Genomic DNA, 9,089 nt, shown 5'->3' on the forward strand with positions numbered 1-9,089 from the left:
TGCCCAGGAATGACATGATCTGAATTGATTTTTACAAAGATAACTTTGATGATGGTATGGAAAAGAGATTCTAGTGGAAGTCAAAATGGGTGCAAGCCGTTGGAGGCTGTTGCAAGGAACCCAGCGTGAGCTGGTGGAGGTTTGCATTAGGGTCACAGCCAGAGAGAGAGACAGAAGAAATCGGAGAGATTTAGAATTTAGTCTAGAGGTGAGCTGTCAAGGCTGCTTTGGGGGAAGGCGAAGGAAAGAGAAAAATCACTGTGGGCTATGCTTGGCTTTGGGGCTCAACTGGCCATTTCCTAACAAAATTATATTTAAAAACTATTGAAAGATATGAACTTATGTCTCAAACCAGACTTTTCGTCTCATGAGCAAATACTTGTTTTGTACCAGAAGTGTAATCGGGCATATCCTTTAGTGCTTTACTAACGTTTTTCTTTCCCGTCTTTCCTGAATGTAGAAAATGACGGACATCGTCCACAAGCCATATTAACTAAAAGGACAGATGAAGAATTTTAAACTGAAGTCCTCACGTGGACCTCTTTCTATAGAGGCTGAGGAAGAGGTGTAGGTGGCCACGGCACCATCGGTGGTCTTCGCCTTGCACAGGCGATCTGTTGTCGGTGTGTGGCTAGGGCAATGAACAAGGAGATTTCCTTGGGACATTGTCACTACGCTTCTTAATTCCCACAGGTGTTTCTAACATTGATTCAGTTGTTTCAGCTCAGCCGGTCACACGTACATAGTCGACATATCTGGCCAAATAGCAGGAACCGGTTTTTCCCCGGCTGCAGAAACATTCTGTTTGCAGAAAGAAAACACATTCCCTCTAGTTTTGTCAGCATGATCAAACCCTGGTGATGTGTACCTGCAGAAAATTATTGCGCGAAAATCGGGGATGTCATCTTACCAACACTATCATTAAAAAGATGAGACGAAGGAACAGAAAGACCTTTCCTGGATTTTTTTTTTTTTCTATCTCCTGTAAAAAGGAAACCTGGAAGCTTTAAACCTGTGCCTCAAACCTGCGCACAGATGATCCTTCTAGCGGCACTAATGGCTTAGGAGGATGACGTGACTTTGAACAGTTTCAGTCACTGAGATGGTTGAAAACACGAAATAAACTGGTTGATAGGAAGGTTGCAGTAATTAGCATCAGACTCAGTAGGACTTGGTGGCAGACCATGTGTTAGGCTATGTGTGTGAGAAAGACAGAGACGGGAACACACAAACACACACACATACACGCAGAGGTGATTCTTGGGTCCAGACTTGACAGCCTTTTCTGGGACAGCAAATCCCCAAAGAGAAGCCACTCGGTTGATGAAGGGAATGACCTCAGTTTGGGACCTCTTGCTTGCTCATTTGTCTCCACTGAAAGACACTCAGGAACAAGTTACAGATATGGGCCAGAAGTTCATAGGAGACATGGAGATTAAAGATTTGTGGTGATTTTAGAATCTTGGGAATAAATAAGATAGCCAAGAGAAAGTGCACAGAAAGAAAAAGGCTAATATTTACTCTTTAAAGGGTAAGCCTAAGTGAGAAGAGAAACTTGTAAAGGAGACTGCAAAGGAGGACGCAGAAGGTAAGCAGTAAACCACTAGTATGAGGAGCCATGGAAGCCACAGAGAATATTTTCAAGAGTGATCAACAGTGTTAAATGCTGAAGAAAGGCAAGTGATAAAGTAACTGAAAATCCGCTGAATTTATCCATACTTACACTTTGGTGATCTTGGTGGAAGCAATTTTGGCAGAATCATAGCAGAGAAAACTTGATTACAATGGATTAAGGAGTATGAGTGGCCAGTGGGAGACCAGGATGGGTATAGCCACGTTTTTCAAGGAGGTTGTTAACGAAGCATAGCAGAGTAGGTTATGTGATTAAAACGATGTTGGAAAAAGGAAGATCCTTCCTCCCCAGTCATACACTTTGAGTTGGTTTGAATACTGATGATACAGAGTAAAAAAGAGAGAAGGTTAACATGTAAGAGAGACAGAGGGATTATTACAGATCAGTGTCCCAGAGAACACTGAGATGATATTTACAGTACATATCGAGGAATTGGCTTTACCTAAGACGATGAATTCTGCTATTTTTCCAGTATGAGAAAAGAAACGGGGGGATGAAAACAAAAGTGGATTTCATAGATTTGATAGTAAGAAGAAATTCTCTTATGATGACTTCTATTTTCTCAGTGGAATAGGAGGAAAGGTTATCAGATGGAAATGCAAGGTAAAGTATAGCTGTCAGAGATTTGGGGGGGGGCGTGGAAAGAGCTTGAAGCAGTGTGAAAAATGGAAGCATGGCTAAGGAATTTTGGTCAGCTCCTAGACAGCCAGGTTGGAGAGCCCAGCTGAGAGGGGTGATCACAGATTTATGAAGGCAAATTTCCCGATTGTTGCTTCTCAACTACACCATGGAACACTGAACCAAACCTGGTATATTGTACAGAAAAAGTAAACAGTTGAGTTCACCTAGTGTTGGGGTCTTGCCAAGCTATGAAAGACAGTGGGGCAGGGGAATCCAGAGTATTGGTGAGAGAGGAGTCAGAATGTTCCGTCACAGAACTTAAGCAGGGTACTTATGGAAGTAAAGATAGGAGAGGGCTGTTAGGCAAGGAAAGAGTAGAAGGAGACTGGAGGTCTTGAAGAATTCGAAGCACTCATTCTAGATCCAATATACATTTGATGAATACTTAGTTGATACTCTGGATTTTTACATTTAAAGTTTAGTATTGGTTAGTAAACATAGCATTTAAAGTTAGCTAAAAATTTAAAAGACTTGACCCATGTAAAAAAATAGTGGTACATATAAGTCAGATATGAATGCCAATAGTTCAAATTTTAGCAGCAGCAGAGTAATTTTTTGGAGTTAAGTCCCTGAAATTGGCTCATTAAAGATATTTTGTAGCATCTTGTTCAGAAATGGCTATGAATTTTTCTTTAATGAATCATCAAAACTTTCTTCTCTTCCTCTTCCAAATTCTCCTCCTACTTCATTTTAAGGAGGTTTATAATATTTTTACACTCGAAAGCTAAACTTCACTTAAAGGCTTTGCCAACATGATGTTCATTTCATAAACAAATTAATTCAAGCACAGACAAGTTATACTTGTCTGAGTTTCTGCAGAAAGTTTTTGCCGGAACCAGCAATAGAACTGGAGTTTCCTATCTGCAAATGAGGTAACTATTTTAGAACATTCTCTGCTGTATATTTAGTGGGTAAAGACTGGCAAACTCGTTATACAAGATGATTGGATCAGGGCTCCCCCGCCCCCCCCCCCCCACTCACACCTTTTTACAACATTGCCTTCTGCATGGAGATTCTCAGTTTCTTCATTAACCTCAATTAAGTTTACTAAAAGGAATGTTGGTTTTAGTGAAAATTTACAAACTATTTCAGTATTTTAAATGCTTAGCCATCTCTCACCATGCTAAAAGGAGAACTTTTTCAATTATAAATTTACAGTGACAGATATATCGTTGAAATGATAACGCCTAGGCCATTTTATAATTCATATGTATAGATGGAATTTTGATCACTGGATATACTGTAACAGTAGAGTCTAGGTTTTCATAGAGTTTATTTAACTTCTAAATGTAAAGCTATTTTCACTTATTATAATAGAAATATACATATATCATAGAAACGTTAGAAAACACAGATACGTAAACAGAAGAAAAATAAAATATATTATTCTGAGTTAAACTCTTTGGACACTTTGGTAGGTATAGTCTCATACCCAACCCCTTCCTTTTTTTTTTTTTTAAAGTCTATGATTACATTTTTCTTTTCTTTTTTTCATGTTTATTTTTGAGAGAGAGAGAGAGAGAGACAGAGAGAGAGAGAGAGAGAGACAGAGCATGAGAGGGGGAAAGGCAGAGAGAGAGAGAGGGAGACACAGGCTCCAGGTTCTGAGCTGTCAACACAGACCCTGATGTAGGTTTCGAACTCATGAGCTTGGAGATCATGACCTGAGCTGAACTTGTACCACCAACTGAGACACCAAGGTGCCCCACCACTCCCTTTCTCTATATAGATGTTTATGAATATATATATTCATATATTCATATGCTTATGAATATATATACATATATATCACATCACATATACACACTATTTTACTTGATTGTATACCTAATAATTACATTTATACACCATTATGTACCAATAGCTATATTTTGTATTTTCACAACATTATTTTTAGCGGTTGTATAATACACTATTATGGAGGCACATTCTAACTTATTTAACCAGTTTCTACTACTGGACATTTGAGTGTTTCTAAAATTTTGTTATTACAATCGGCGCAGTGTTATACATCCTTTTACATATATCTTTCTGTGCTTTCTTAATTATTTCCCAAGGCTAAATTTCCAGAGGAATAACTAGGCCCAAGTTGTGGGCATTTTAAAGTCTTGTAATTATTACTAACTTGTTCTCCAGAAAGTCTTATAATTTAGACCCTGACCAAATAAATATGGGAATGTCTCTTTTCTCTTCACTAATGGAGATTAAGCTATAAATTTTCATGGTCTCATTTGGATTTTTACAATGACTGTGAGATAGCAGAACAGATTAGGAAAAAAATGCTAATGGTCACACATCTAGAAAGTAACAGGACTGGGAGTCAAGTTTTCTGACTAGCCATACCACATACTTCTTTTATATGACACATTTCTTACTATCACGCTGTTGATGATGGCAATTCCAAGAAAGTCATCAGGAAAGAACCTGAGTGAGAATTCTTGAATGCCACAGCTTGACTCATGTCTGTGTGGCTGGCCGTGCCCTGGCCCCCAGCCATTGGACTGTGGGTGGCACAATTCTAGTGTTCTGAGAAAAAGGCAATGTTGTCACACTGCTTGCCCAAGCCAGCACTGAAGCCAATGGAAAAGGGAGGAGGAAAAAAGCAGTTGAGGGTCACCAGATTATAGTAACGTGTCCCTAAAGCCTTTCGGTTCTTGCCCTAGGTTACGATTGAAATAATCCAGATCATCCATCTGATCTGAAGATTTTTAACTGATGAGTTTATTTTTAATAGTTTTCAGTTGTAAGTTTCATACAAATAGAATTCTGTTTTTGTTTTCATGTATACAAACATTCAAGCATCCAAGTTCTTATAAGGGAAACAAAAGAACAGGTGGTGAAGGAAGAGTTCCCTTTTGGATAGAAAGGTGTAAAAGTGGGTTTTGTTTTTTTCTTGGTATTATATGGTTTAGTAAATTTAACTCAGGTTTAAGTTGCGTTTGCAGAGTTGTAAAAACTATTTGGCTGTAGAATCATGTAGAAAACTGTTACGCAAAGGTGCAAGTGATATTTGTTAAGGGCTGATAATACTCCAGTAATCGGCCTTCTAAGGCATTCTGGTGTTAGTAAGATGATCAGTTACAGGTCTGTCATCAAGAGTGTCTCATCACATAGGTGCAAGAAGACCGCTCCAGAAAGCTTTCTTGACCACGAGTCTTGGCTTGGTGCAAGCCAGGAGTTGCTCTCTTCTGCACTTCAGCCTTGCTTTACTCTCCATACAATAAATTCAAGCCGTCTATTCACCTGCGTGTTGTGCCCATTGGACATCGAGCCCCCCGAGGGCAGGAATTGTGCTCTGTTGTGTACTGTGTTCACCATGAGAGACTGTGTAGAAAAGAAACCATGGGAACCTAACAGACAGAACCAAATTATAGCATGGGAAACATAACATCATATTTTATCATTTTGGGGTAGTAATTATATTTTGGTTATTATATTCACTGCCTCTCAACAACATTGGGCTACACTTGTCAAACTGATTAAATACATTTATATTACATTAATAACAAATTTCAGCTTTTACTAATTTTGCAAACTTGGGCAAATTTTTTAATCTACGACCTTAATTTTTCTCCTCTGCAAAGTCAGGGTGTTAGAATTCTCAACTCATGTTGGTGAGACCTAGCCTGGTATTCAGAGATGGGGTAGAATACATCAGAATCTTCATTATTTGTACTTTTGAAAATGTCTGTACTTTGATACTTGTACTTTGTACTTTGAAAAAACATACTCAGTATCATTATATAATTTTGTATTTGGAAAATAAAATGAAAGGTACTATTTCTGTAATATTAAACAATAGAAAAAGAAGTTCTGGAATATGCTGACTGCCAGGTTTCACAGAGGTTGGGGGGTCAAACTCTTTTCAGGAGGTTGTATAAGAATCTCCAGGGTAGGTGTGGGAGGGACCATAATTTACATTATTTTATGTTTTCCACTGAGTTCAATAAAAGTGAGAGATACTGCATTCATCTGAAGAAGTTCCAGTCACGTAGAATTTCATCATGGCTGACATAAACCTTGTTTTTCTTTGGATTCATTGAAAAGTTCAATCACTTTTTTTTTTTTTTAAGCTTGTTTTGAAAAAAGGCAAAACTATAGATCACATTAAGACTAGGCTCAGAAAAAATAAACAGGATAAGGAAAACAGCCAGACTGAGTTACCAAAGTGCCAATGTGTAGAACTGCTGTAACTTCATGGGCTTGCCCACATGATTAAGGGATGGGCTGATAGTTTGGTTCAATTGTAGCTTGGACGATCCTGTGAGAGAGTTGAAACACGGCATAGCATGTTTAGGTGATTGGTTGCTGACTTTTTGAGGGACTGGAGGCTGTGTTCTCACAGCTCTTGGGGTCTCTACTTGAAGGAGTGTTTTAAAGGTTAACTCCACGGTTTGGCGTCTGACTGGCTTTTTCATACAATAAAATGTTTCCGGGTCACAACCTGCATGGCTTTCACGTACCGTTCCCGTCATGAGTGTCCGTAACCACAACAAAAGTATACAACGATTTGAAATGCCTTAAAAAAAATAGAGACTGAAATGTCACCCCATTAGAAGAGTTGATCCACAATTCACTTCTTGTAATCTCCTCTGTGGCTCTCAGCTGGCTTGTGTTAGAGACAGCTGTGCTATTTATACTCTATAACTGTTGGACACCTGGTCCGTGCTCTTCAACCCTCCGGTACCTCGATGGCTTGGCCACACTCCCATTGTTCCATGAGTCAACTGTAGCCTGACATTTTTCACACCAGTTATAGGCCAACCTGAGCTACCTTTACCTTCTATCTTGCCTGTGTATATACCAGGTATACAGAAGCAGAACCCATTGGTCTGTTTTGTGTTCTTTTTAAGCACTGATTCTAAACTACTACATAGCTTTAGACTAAGTTAGGGCATTGTTAAATTTTAAGCATAGTTTACAGATTTAGCGTAGCAGTTCTAAAATTTGATTTTTAGACTTAAATCTTGAGTACTTTAGGTACTAACTCTGTTAGTTCAGGTCTTCTGAAAAGAAGCTGAAAAGAAGCTGTGGGATTAGATGGGCGAGAGATTAATTGGGGGAAACATTAGTGAAGGGAAAAAGGAGTGGGGGGCATGAGTAGACAAGAAGAAGCTTCAGCAGAGAAGAGAGGATTGGGTTGGAGGTAGCCTCAGACCATAGTACAGTTCTGAGAAAGTCTTAGCTAGGCCAGTGGGGATCCCTGAGTTCAATTCCTATCAGAGGAGTCCCATGTCAGGCAGAAGTGGCCCGGGCTTACTACCCCCACTGCATTCTCATTGTCTGGGAACAGCCAGTGGGAGGGAAACCTAACCTGAATGCTGAAGTGGATCCAAAGTTATGGCAGTTTGAGGCTAGGTTCCCTGCAGCAGTTATTCTGGAAGACAGAGTTGAAAAGGGTAGATACAATGGCCACTGAAGTGCCCAAGCATGTGACCTTAAATCCTCAGGATCCTCAGCAGGACTTTCCAAAAGTTATGGGCATTATTCCCTCTTTTCTCCACTCCCACCCCCAGCCCAACTCATGCCGATTCATTCTATTCCTAGACTCTCAGTCCCCTCAGAACAAGTTTAGGTAGAGAAGCTACATTTCTGGAGGCTCACTTTTTTTTTTTCATTGTTTGTTTTTATTTCCTAGCAAATAAAACCACCCCTTAAAAAAAAAATCCCAATTCCACAAGCATTTCAGGAATGAAATTCCCAGCACTGTGTTAAACACAGACACAAGATACCTTAGACACATCAATGGACCCATACCCTAGAAAGGTATGTACATATCAGCAGAAACTGTAATAATGTGATAGAAATAGATGAACAGACTGGACACTGAAGGGGACTGTCTTGACCAGCCTGGGCAAAGTCTGAGCAGAGTCTTCAAGGACAAATACAACTCACTCAGACAGAAAAAATGCAGTCAGAGGCATGTCTAGGCAGAAGCCAGAAAGTATGAGGAATGGACTATAAGAAACGGATTATTCCTGGAAGATAAAAGGAAAGACTTAGATATAAGCAGGTCCAGATTTATGTTAGGGAACTTGTACTTGATGGTGTTAGCCATGGTCATAGGTGCATTTTACAAGTGTGGCAGATAAGAGGATAGGAATCCTGGGGAAAGATTCACTTACATTCAGAAGACTTGAGTTCTAATCTCAGCATCACAGCTCGCCACAGTTTAGGCCAGTCATGTGACTCCAGAAACAGAAGTTTCTGTTATTTATAAACTAGAAATAATGACACTTGGCCTGACCCCTATGGAGCTGTGGTGAGGATCAAACAAGTTGAGACAAGATTTTCTGAAAGTACTGTGCAAACTTTCAGCCCGTAAATATTAAGGGACTGTTATCACGTACTGCTCAGGAAATAACAGCACCTGGGAAAACCCACAGAGCGTGGTTTTGTAAGAAGTTGCTCAGCCCTCAAGGGAGAAAATGCCAGGCTCAACATTGGCCAAGAGGAACAGATCTGGGAAATTACGACACGAGGTAAAGCAAATGGGGTTTCTGTTTTGTTTCTGTAGATCAAGGTTTCTTAATTGTCATTTCTCATTGTTTACCGTTCCTCATCACGGGTGGTTCTGAAATGAGAGGAAGTTTGGTCAGGGACTACTAATGAGGCAGAGGAGGTGGTTCAAACTCACTTGTAATAAATTAAAACTGAACTACTTTACCGTGGAGAAGGTAGTAGGCTAGACATTGAGTATGTGAATGGACATTCTTATAAGGATGAAAAACAAGTTCAGCTTTACCAGAAAACTTTCCAACGTTCCAGGGGTACG

At 39.6% G+C, this 9,089-nt stretch overlaps 1 long non-coding RNA gene across 1 annotated transcript; it reads right to left on the reverse strand.

Annotated features, from left to right (window-relative positions):
- Nucleotides 1-5,013: 5,013 nt before the first annotated feature.
- On the reverse strand, nucleotides 5,014-8,492 carry LOC124528044 (uncharacterized). Its single transcript, XR_006966064.1, has 2 exons — nucleotides 8,440-8,492; nucleotides 5,014-7,691 (listed from the first exon to the last, which is right to left on the reverse strand). It is a non-coding gene; the product is annotated as an uncharacterized LOC124528044 (long non-coding RNA).
- Between the last annotated feature and the right edge of the window lie 597 nt (nucleotides 8,493-9,089).

The sequence above is a fragment of the Lynx rufus genome, unplaced genomic scaffold (genome assembly GCF_022079265.1).
Source record: "Lynx rufus isolate CCGP_SWC_20201006 ecotype Redwood Valley unplaced genomic scaffold, mLynRuf1.p SCAF_6, whole genome shotgun sequence".
Classification (NCBI taxonomy): domain Eukaryota; kingdom Metazoa; phylum Chordata; class Mammalia; order Carnivora; family Felidae; genus Lynx; species Lynx rufus.